Raw genomic sequence first — 12,542 nt, 5'->3', positions numbered from 1 at the left:
CCTTTGATATCTTTACAATATCAGCTAACTCACGCACCTTCACTTTTCGATCATTCGAAATGATTTTGTGGATTTTTTCATGTTTCCTAGTGTTACTGCCTCATCTGGACGTCCATTAGGTTCTCCATCAAAAGTGTTTCTACGACCACATTTGAAGTCAGCAAATCAATGTTTAATTATTGTTTCTGATAGAAAGAAGTTCTTTTAACACTTTTCAAGCCATTGCTTCGCTTGAACAATATTTTTTTCCACAAAGAAGCAGTGTAAAATTGAAACACGAAATTGTGTTTGATCCATTGTTTTGGTAATAACAAAAGTCACACTCAGCACTCATAAACTCATGAGTGGAATATCATGAAATTTCAATAGCTTCATTTTGAAGCTTAGTACTAACTGAAAAAGCGGTGAATGCAATAAAACTAGCGTCATCTATTCGTTAGGTCTGAGACTTTTCAGCCTAGGTAGTACATTGCACCCTGAGGAGGGGTTGGATTCATATGATCACAAAACATTACGGAAATCAATTCAAAATCTATCAACAGTAGGTATATCAATGGCAAAAGGTCTTTTCTCCGAATTTCCCGCCTATAATATCTGTACTGGTCGATATTCATGGAGATTTTTTTAAAATCTGCATCGTATCATAATACAAACTGGAATTCTGGTCTCGTACGGATTATTGGAATCAGAGACTGAACAGTGGAATCAGTTGAATACTGTTAAATATTTGAAACAGAGGGAATCAACTGTGAGTAGAACGATTGAAGTTCAATGACAGACTTTTTCCAACAACAAGTATCCTAGATACCAAAACATTTGAATCTCATTCTCAAATTAGAGTCCTCATGGTAGACTTCATGATATCACAGAATAGTAATGTCCATGGTTTCGCCGATTATGATTTTTTCTTCAATTTCGGAGACCATTTGTTTCCTTTCATTTTGATAATTCATCTACCCGTGAGTCGTTCCTTCAATCACTGTCTTAGGAGAAAATATAAATAGGTGGGGCACCGTCTTGCTGAAAATATAAGATAACCTCCTCTATAATTGAATTTCCTTTTCCATTACTGTTCTAAAAATCTCAACAAGAAATGTTTTATTATGAACCCCTCCTCCCATTTTTCATCAACCAGAATGGAAAACAGATTTGGATTCCTGCTGCAAGAAGCTCCATCGGACCAAAACCTGTCATTGGCATCGCTTTAGGCTTTGCCAAACAAACAATGAACACCTGGATGGCAAGAAGATTTATGGACTTTTGTCAGAATCTTCCAGGATTGGCTCATTGCAAGGCGTTTATTCACCCTTGGAAGCTTGATACTAAACAGTAGAACTATAGTAGAGATGAAGTACGATGTCTAACAGGCCTTCTCACAGATCACTGTCATTTGAATAATAATATGCAGAGACTCTGACTATCGGAAGACAGTGTGTGTTGCCTCTCTTTGTAAAATTATGAAACAGCAGAGCACATACTTTGTGCCTGCCCCGCTGGGGACCGAATCAGGTTTTCAGAGTTTGGCTGAGCCGTACTCTTACCATCTGACCTGAAAGATCACTCACCATAAAAACAAGTTGGTTTCGTTAAAACGCTGGGTTTATCTCGTCGAGTATGAATAGGTGTGAGCCACAATAAACCCTTGTGGGTTGCACTGGAGGGTCTAATAAACCCCCTCACTTTTGACCTAACCCAACCTAACCTTTCATTTAGAAAATTGCTGCCCTTTGTCACTATTTTCGACCTTTTAATTTGTTAATTCACAGAAGTACAACAATGGAAAGTACAACAAGTAGAGTGAATTACTATTTGTTATAAATTTTCTAAATTCAATTGAACAATCAAAATAAACGTCAGCTGAATCGGTGAACTTTTGCCAATGTAACATAAATCCTTTAATTCCGTCAGCATAAAAATGGTGTGCTCGTGATTCGATGAACGCTGTTTTTGCCTGGTCCTGATTGACATGCTATACCGGTGAGAAAGTTATCGAAATGCTTAAAAAGATGGTAGTCGGTTGGCGAGAGGTCTCAGGATCTCTTCTGTTAACCAGTGCCGGCTGCTGCTGACGCAATTTTTGGTACATTTCCCCATAACAGGGCTCTGCTCTGATAGTTTAGTCCGATTGCAGAATGTTATAGCCGCTGACCACTCTACAGTTGACAAAGTCTCTTTTCAGTGGATTATCACCTTTGGGAAGTGTCTGGGTAGCTCATCGGTGTCCAACTACTGTCCTGAAGTCTCCTTTTATCGTAGGAGATCCAACATTCACCACACGTGACGTTTCGGTTGCGTAAGAGCAAATTATAACATACTTTGGAACATGACAATTTCTGTCGATCATTCAAATCGTGGGGCATCCACTTTATGAGCTTGTTGATCTTTCTAATACATTTTAATAAATCATCAAAATTTCTTCAAGTATTGCCCAAAGAAAAACTAGCCCTGGTATCTTCTATTGAGCAGTGGATATAGTAAAATACAGACATGGAATATGAAATTGCAATTCCTTCGTATTTGAGGTTTCAAAAGTAACTTTTTCTTTTGTGATGCACTGTTTGGAACCTTTGGTGTAGTAATGAATATTACTAGAGTTTTTTCCCAACACCAAACCGTTATTTTAACACGTATTCGATCACCAAGTGATCACAGCAGTCGATACCATACAAACTCACTCAAAAAAATAACTTGATATGAATGAACTCTACAGTATTCCATAGAGTTCTAGTATTTGTAACGTAACAAATGCACCACGCCAAGTACATTCAATGTGCACTTTATCTCACTGGAGCGGGTTTGCAATTGTTAGCTACATTCCCCTTAGGGGTGTTGTATCGAAAGTGCAGAGATGCGCGAGAGTCGCCTCTAATATCGAATTTGTATTTGGGCGAATTCCGTGAGACTCTTCTCGTATTCCCGGCAATGTCTTATCGCATCGGAGTTACCCCAAAATGAGAAGGGAAGTGGATTACTTGTCGTAATTCCCAACTGATACATACCGGATATGGATGTTGAATTATAGGAAAATTTGGAAAGCACACGGTACACTGAATTTGCAGTTTGGAACTAGCCGGGTTGGTTGGTAGTATGAAAATTTTTCCAATCACTTCAAAGAACAATGTATTTACGAACAATAATGAACTGATTCTCCTTTATTTACAGAACACCACACACAATCATCGGCTTACAAGTAGTAAGCAGATATGGATAGATTTATCCGATTTGAATGTTCACAATAAAAAACAACTTGAATCTACTCCAGACTACTTACTTAACGTTGAAGGTATCAACAAATTTTTGGAAGTATATCCAAGAACCCTTCTCCTGATGAAAAAATTATAATTTTTTTTTCAGGTAATAAAATAAACAATCCTAACTTGTCCTTCCTTTTTGTTTCTAACCCGTTTGAGTTTCACATGGTCATCCATGTATATATATATATATATATATATATATATATATATATATATATATATATATATATATTACACACATCGGAAAAGTCTAGGGATATTTTTATAACATACTAAATATCATAAAAATAAATGCATGAGGTCGTTTGATTTCGATTAAATTGGTACACTCGACTACCCTGTAGATTTATATGTGTTGAACAAAGCCTGCAAAAACGGTAACTAATCTTTTATCAAGTTTTTTACAAACTGTAGGTTTTCGGCTAAAATGAATAATCTGAAAGTGTCGAGTTTGTACATTCTATGCAGTTCTTGCTCAGCAATTGAACTGGAAATATTGTGCTTTAACATGGAACGCTATCACTTACCATTGGCTGAGATGAATAGAGCTGTAGGGCTTCTTCAAGGTGGCATGCGATAAAATGATGTAGCTCTTCGTTTGGGGATCTTCCAAAGTGTTATCAGTCGATTGTGGCGCGTTTCCATGAAACTGGCAGTCCAGCCAAACAACATCCAGGGCAAGGACGCGCTACAACTGCAGTTCTACACCGATTTTTGGTCTTAACCGCAAGAAGACAACCGACAATCACAGCACCTGAGTTGGTTAACGTGTTGCAGCAGACGCACTAGGTAACCATTGGTCGTGATACTGTCAGAAATCGACTGCATGAAGCAGATCTCCACAACAGAAGGCCACTTAGATGTCCACCTTTGTCGAGAGGCAATCGCGGTAGAAGATTAGAGTGGTGTCAAGAACATCAAAACTGGGATGCAAATGATTGGGCCACAGTTTTGTTTACAGGCGAATCCAGATTTGGATTTCATCCAGATTCTCGTCGAGTAAGAGTATGGAGACGACCGGGAAATAATGAACGTTTGATAATTAGGGAACAACTGCTCCACCCATTTCACATCCAGAAGGTACATGCCATGACACCTCAAGATTTTCCAGCACGACTGGAATATGCCAATTGGTTCATGGATAGGCAAAGAGAGGATATGACTTTTATTAATCGAGTTTTATTCACTGATGAAGCAGGTTTCAGTAGAGATGGAGTTATCAACTCTCATAATCCCCATATATGGGGCCATATCCCCATGGGATATTGCAAACCAAACACCAACGGAAATTCAACGTGAATGTTTGGGCTGGTATCATAGGAAACCATCTTATAGGACCATTCGTTCTACAGGACCGATTGAATGGAGAACGTTATTTGGAGTTCATTCAGAACGATTTGAATGGACTTTTGGAACATGTTCCATTGCAAACCCGAAGAGATATGTGGTTTATGCATGATGGCGCTCCTCCTCATTTTAGTTTGATTGTGCGTGACCATCTGAACCATATTTTCCACAATTGTAGATGGATTGGTAGAGGTGGGCCATATTCATGGCCATCGCGGTCTCCGGATTTAAATCCATTGGATTTATTTCTGTGGGGGCATCTAAAAAGCCTTGTTTACGCTACACCTATTCACACAAGAGATGCATTGTTGAATAGAATAACATTACATTGTGAAGCCATACGAAACTACCCTGGAATGCTATTTCAAGTATAGAGAGGGTGTCTTCGCAGACTAAGAAAATGTATAGAGAGAGAAGGTGGTCATATCGAGCAGTTTCTGTAGCGGATTTTTCATTTCTGTTTGCTCTTGAGGCTCTTGAGTTTCGTTAGTTAAACGTGTTTGCATTATAAAAATTCGTTATGAACATTTCACCTATCATTTCCATTTTCCTTAAAAACTAATATTTTCGAATAATGGTAGACATCTCAGGATAAATGTTGTTGAATTAACGTTATCATTATTATTTCTGCTTTGATAATTATTCATTTCAAATAATGGTGGGCGAGCGGGTTTGATGTCGTCGAGTGAAACTACATTTTTATCAAGACTCGTTTCTCCGATCGACTTTCCACACGAGTACTTTTATTCATAAAATTGTCCAAGTAACCTTAATTTGTTGAAAAATATTGGAAAATATCTGTCATTTCAAAGTTTTGGGGTGTGGACCATCGGGGGTAGTCCGTTCCTGACTTTGTAGCAAAACAACTGACTCCTGCATGAAAGCTCATCGAAGGAATTCATTTGTTCAGTCAATTACCAAAATTTGGATGATTTTGAATATTCACTTGAAAAGTTATCAAAGAAAAACATTTTTCATTTTGTAACTTCGAGGGCCCGTTACTTGGTAACGAAGGATTTTAGGAAAAAAAGTTATATGAAGTACTGGTGATATTTTGACCCCATCTATACATTCCCGAGAGGAAAAGAGGAAGTCCAGGGACACCCTGTATATGTGGGTGTCCCACATTTTATGTGACAGGCAATATCTGGTTTGTTGAAGGAGATACACAAAAATGTTTCATACAAAAGTTTTAGGAGTTCATGAGAGCTATATTTTGATATGATTTTTAAATATACAGGGTGTTTGGTGTAGGTGCTACAGACCAAAATTCCATTTTTTAAAATAGAACGCCCTGTATATCATTACATATTCAGATGCTACGTTAAATTCTGATATCATTTCATGTTTGGTTTTTGAAATTCGGTAACGTCGTTGTTGAGTTATTGCACTTTTCCTTAAATATAAAGTTTCAAAAAAACTTATTTACTCGTACACGAATCCAGTCTATATCTTTTATTAAATTGAACTAGACTACTACTGAATACAAACCATTATTCTCACGTCTACGATACGATATCGATATCAGTTGAATATAATATTGAAATTCTTGAGAATGTGACTAACTTGAAGGTGAATTGCTTTATATTGCACAATTTCATCAAGTAGCTTATGTTTGTTGATGCCATAGTAACAAATGTTGAATTGTATCTACTTGTCAGTTCGATTCAGTGATTCTTTGCAAAACAGTAACTGTGTTCTTTGTGCGAAAAATCCAGTATGCCTTTCACGTTTAGTCCAAGTGATTGCATTGATATGTTATTAATTTTTGGGGAATGTCAGAAAAACTGCCGTCGAACACAACGTCTATACCAAGAACGTTTTCCAGACAGACCCATTCCATCACGAATGACTTTTTCGAGAGTTGTAGAAAAATTGCGAACTGGGTCATTTCCTTCTACTATGAAGCATCGTCATCATACGAGATCTGTTAGAACTGAAGATTCAGAGATCAATGTGTTGGCTTATATTATTATTCATCCACATGTTTCTATCCGTACTCTTGCAGAAGAAGTCGGTGTGAGTAAATCTAATGTACAGAGAATTCTGAAAGAAAATAAATACCACCCATTCAAAATTCGGTTGGTACAAGGTTTGAAACCCACGGACTTTGAACGACGACTTGAATTCATTGCTTGTATTCAGGTAATATTACATGAAAGTCCTAACATATTCAGTCAAATTTTGTGGAGCGATGAATCGCGATTCCACAATAATGGAGTTGTGAATCGACATAACAGTCACTATTGGTCTCAAGAAAATCCCCACTGGGTCCGCGAAAGTAATTTTCAAACTACTTGGGGTATTAATGTATGGTGTGGATTGTTCAATGGCCGCATCAAAGGACCTTACTTTTTCAATGAAAATCTCGATGGATTGCGATATTTACATTTTCTAGAAAATGATTTGATCCAGTTGATGGAAGATATTCCCATAGCAGAACGACAAGGAATTTGGTGGCAGCAAGATGGTGCTCCTCCTCACAATTCACAGGTTGTTACTGAATATCTGGATAGAACGTACCCAAATAGATGGATTGGTAATAAGGGTCCAATTCGGTGGCCGGCTCGTTCCCCAGATTTATCACCGCTTGATTTTTTCCTATGGGGTTATTTAAAAGATATTGTTTTCACTACTCCCCCTTTGAATGTGGATGATCTGAAAATGAAAATTCGACTAGCGTGCAGTGATATTACGCCTGATATTATAAGAGCGACTTGTACGAGAGAAGTGATTCGACGTTTCGAAGCCTGTATAATATCTAATGGGCATCACTTTGAACAATTTTTATGACTTATTTCTAGGTACCTACCATTCTTATGAAATGACTTATCAAGTTATATTATTTACATTGTTATTATTGTTTTCGAATACACCTCTTTCAATTTCGCAATTGTTTCATATTCAAAATGATTCCTGACTGAATTCCACAACTTAAAATTGAAACCATTACTTCGAACACTCAAAATTTTGACTAATTTTCATGTGATCTGATGCAGAGAGAATAATTGTATGAGATATTTTAAAAAATAATAGTTGTTCTCAAGACTTTACATTTTAAGCAATAACTCAACAACGCCGTAACCGAAATTCAAAAACCAAACATGAAATGATATCAGAATTCAACGTAGCATCTGAATATGTAATGATATACAGGGCGTTCTATTTTAAAAAATGGAATTTTGGTCTGTAGCACACACACCAAACACCCTGTACATTTAAAAATTATATCAAAATATAGCTCTCATGGACTCCTAAAACTTTTGTATGAAATATTTTTGTGTATCTCCTTCAACGAACCAGATATTGCCTGTAACATAAAATGTGGGACACCCGGTATATATATATATATATATATATATATATATATATATATATATATATATATTCTACAAAAAAGATTTGAAGCTTTATATCTTCTATTAATTATCTGCGAGCGCTTTCGACAGTTGGTAGTACTGTCATCTTCTGGCACTCCTCAAACTGAACTGGACATCCTGTTGTCTGTCTCTATACGGTCAGAGCGTTTTAACTCATGTATTTCAGGTACTTTAGGTAAATTTGCCTGTATTTGTTCTGCATCAGGTACTCTTCTTCGTGTTAGATCTTCTTCAGGAATGTGTATGGTTTTGTTTAATATATTGAATGTGAGATCTTGTTGTGTTCTGATATGTACTTGTTCCTCGATAAGTGATTTATGACTGTTGAAATTATGGATGTTCAAGTTTTCCCAAATGTCCATGCGGTTTCCCTTGTTGATTTGTTTTATTAGTTTAATGTTCTCTGGTGAGGGGAAATCATGTTTGTTTTGTATGGCGTGTATTGCAAGGTTTGATTTATTTACTGTTGGATTTATGTATGCCTTTTTGTGCTTTAGGTAAATTTGCCTGTATTTGTTCTGCATCAGGTACTCTTCTTCATGTTCTCTGGTGGGGGGAAATTATGTTTGTTTTGTATGGCGTGTGTTACAAGGTTTGATTTATATACTGTTGGATTTATGTATGCCTTTTTGTGCTCATTGTACCTTTGGATCAGTTTTTTCTTGGTTTGGCCGATATATAATTTGTTCCAGTCCGAGCATTGTATACTGTATATCCCGTTTTGGTCTTTGTCTTCTTCTTTTTCATAGTTGTTTATTTTTTATGTTATCTTCGTGTTCGGCTTGTATGTGATGTTGATGTTCAGTGGTTTGAAGATGTTTGTTAGTTTTTTAGTTTGGTATCCTACTATCAATATCAGACTAAGAGCGACTGTAGACGAAATGTTAATTCTTGTGCATTAACAGAACATGTTAATATATATATATATATATATATATATATATATATATATATATATATATATATATATATATATACGAAAAGTATGCACCTTGCTTTTCTCCTTTTTTTGTAACTTAACGCAAAAATGCTCGGACTGATCAATTTTTCTTTTGAGGGGGACACATTTTAGATGTATTTTTCTACCTGTGCCTTCAACCCCCTAGCGAGGGTGAGTAACAACCCTAAAATTTTAAATGGAAAGTGGGGTCGAGTGATATATCATTTGAAAGGGCACAAAATTCTCTTTTCAATGATACCAAATTTGTTGTATTTAGTTGAATAGTTATAAAAAAAGGAAGAACATTTACTCGATATTTTTGGTATTAATGAAAATGCAGAAAAATCGGCATTTTTATCACTACTACATTCTTCAATTTCTCTCGTGCGTTTTTTGGTTCAAATAACAACAGCAGATAAGTGTACGAAAATAATTTAGGCAAACGTTCATTGATTCAGTTCGGTTGCTTTTGAAATTATTTCAACTTTACTGTAAATTGGTTTATTCCATTTCTGAACGTGTTGAAATTGTTAAACTTTATTATCAACATAATAGTTGGTGTCAGACTTACTGCTCGTCTCTTTAATAACAGTCATCCCAGGAAAAATGTGAATGATTCGTCCGTTGCCAAGTTAGTCCAAAAGTTTGTCGATACCGGATCTGTCTGTAATGTGAAACACCAGCCACGGAAACCGATCAGAAATGAAGCAGTGGAAGTCGCTGTTTTGGGACATGTTGAATTGGATCATACTCAAAGTACCCGTCAGCTTGCTGCAACCTCAGATGTCTCCCGTTCGTCCATAATACGGATATTAAAAGCCTATAAATTTCATCCGTACAATATTAAATTAGTACAGGATCCTGATAGAAGGCTGCAATTTTGTGAACAACTGAGCCAGCTACTAATTGATGATCCGCACCTATCATTCAACACGTGCTTTTCCGATGAGAGTACATTTTTTTTGAATGAAGCTGTGAATAGGCATAATTGCCGTTACTGGGATGACAGTAACCCACTTATTCCGAGAGGTCCATACCCAGTACCCTCAAAAAATGAATGTCTGGTGTGCCATATTAGGTAGTCATATCGTAGGGCCACTTTTTATTCCTGGGAATTTAACTGGTAGGTCTACCTGAACATGCTTGAAGATGAAATTGATCCTCTCATAACAGAAATAATTGAAAATGACCAAAATCATAATGACTATCGGCTTCATTTTCAGCAAGATAGAGCACCTCCTCACTATGTTGCTCCGGTTGCTCCGGTTTCCTGGACGGTGGATTGGAAGGAGAGGCCCCATCGAATGGCCTGCCAGGTCACCTGATTTATCGCCTTTAGACTTTTCCTTTGGGGTCACTTGAAAAATAAATGATTTGCTACGCAGCCCGAGTCCATAGAAGATCTTCGGCAACGAATTACAGCAGAGTGCAGAAGTATAACACCTGATATGCTACAGAATGTTAGGAATAGATTTGAACAAAATCTGTATTTTTGTATGAAAGCAAATGAGTCACATTTTCAGTACTTGCTGAAGTAGGATTCTACTAAGTCAATTACACATTTCAAATTACTGGGTTGTAGTTGTTTTTCTTCATAATACCTACATGTTTGAGTGAAATACAACAAATTAAGTCTCATTGGAAAGATAATTTTGTGCCCTTTCAAATAATATATCACTCGACCCCACTTTCTTTTTAAAATTTTAGGGTTGTTACTCACCCTCGCTAAGGGGGTTGAAAGCACAGGTAGAATAATACATCTAAAATGTGTCCCCCTCAATGTTAGTTTTTTGGTTTGGTGTCCTACGTACGTAAATGCTGTCCATCGTTGTGTTGTTTTGTCTGAGAAACATAAAACTTATAAAACAAATCAACAAGGGAAACCGCATGGACATTTGGGAAAACTTGAACATCCATAATTTCAACAGTCATAAATCACTTATCGAGGAACAAGTACAAATCAAAACACAACAAGATCTCACATTCAATATATTGAACAAAACCATACACATTCCTAGAGAAGATCTAACACGAAGAAGAGTACCTGATGCAGAACAAATACAGGCAAATTTACCTAAAGTACCTGAAATACCTGAGTTAAGACGCTCTGACCGTATAACGAGACAGACAACAGGATGACCAGTGCAGATTGAGGAGTGCCAAATGATGACAGTACTACCAACTGTCGACAGCGCTCGCAGATACAACACAACAAAGTTTTTGTTTCGGGGTTGAAATTAGATGATTTTAATGTATTTCCACGTGTTAAAACCGAAAGTGATCATAAAAATTATATATTAGCTCTTGTTTTCAAGATTTAGTATCATTATATTATATATATGTATATTGAGTTTTCAACAAATGAAATATTTCATCACCAACAGTTGGTACACATGTTTGTTTACATAACACCCCTCTCATCAGCTGTTTTTAAGTAGTAAACATAACCTATGTGAGTTTGTCAATTGTACGCACGTGGTTGCTATTGAAATTATCGTGTGAAGTTGATTTTTAAATTAATTTAAGTGCTGACCTGAAATGCCTCGAAAGTGTGTGAATTCTGTCGATAGCTTTTGCTATATATGTGGTGAAATAACATTTAAGGCTCAGAAACGTAAAATGACACCTATCTTTAAGACAGCCGTGAACATTATTTTGGTGTGAAAGTTAGGGACCAAGATAAATCATGGGCTCCTCATATATGTTGTAATTCTTGTTCCGTCATATTGCGAGAGTGGCTGAAAAATAAAAACCGGGCAATGGCTTTTGCAGTACCTATGGTTTGGCGTGAGCCTACCAATCATACAGACGACTGTTATTTCTGCTTAACTCCTCCCATTAAGCAAGGTTTATCTATGAAGAAAAGAGGAACGGTTAAATACCCTAATCTCCCATCTGCTCTTCGGCCTGTACCACACTCAGACAATTTGCCAGTCCCTTCTCCACCCCAAAACTATGAAATTTTAGAGGAAGGTGATGAAGACTGTTTAGAAGGAGCAACCCATCCTTCTACATCCTATGACCCTGATTTTGAGGTAAGCGATAGGTCTAGTGATCCGCACAGAATTAGTCAAGCAGAGTTGAGTGACCTTATAAGAGATCTTCGCTTGTCTAAGGAAAAGGCTGAGCTGTTAGGGTCAAGACTACAACAGTGGAATCTTCTAAAACATGATGTGAAAATATCTCAGTACAGACAGCGTCAAAAAGATTTGCTTCCTTTTTTTGAGAAAAAAGAAAACCTCGTAGTTTGTTCTGATGTTAATGGTTTGATGGACTGCTTGAATTTGGATCACACTCCATCTGAATGGAGACTGTTTATAGACTCTTCAAAACTAAGCTTAAAAGCTGTACTTCTGCATAATGGAAATCAGCTACCCTCTATTCCTATAGGTCATGCAGTTCACATGAAGGAAACGTATATAAATATGAAAACACTTCTCCAATCAATCAAATATGAACAACACAAGTGGCACATCTGTGGTGATCTGAAAGTCATTGCTATACTCCTAGGAATGCAATTAGGGTTCACCAAGTACTCTTGTTTTTTGTGTCTGTGGGACAATCGGGATAGAAAATCTCACTATAAAAAAATGAACTGGCCTACACGAGACCTAAACCTAA

This window comes from Leptinotarsa decemlineata, unplaced genomic scaffold (assembly GCF_025532065.1).
Source record: "Leptinotarsa decemlineata unplaced genomic scaffold, Ldec_3_MD MMD2_P_RNA_scaffold_4, whole genome shotgun sequence".
In the NCBI taxonomy this organism is placed as follows: Eukaryota; Metazoa; Arthropoda; class Insecta; order Coleoptera; family Chrysomelidae; genus Leptinotarsa; species Leptinotarsa decemlineata.
Note: the sequence above shows the minus strand (reverse complement) of the source record.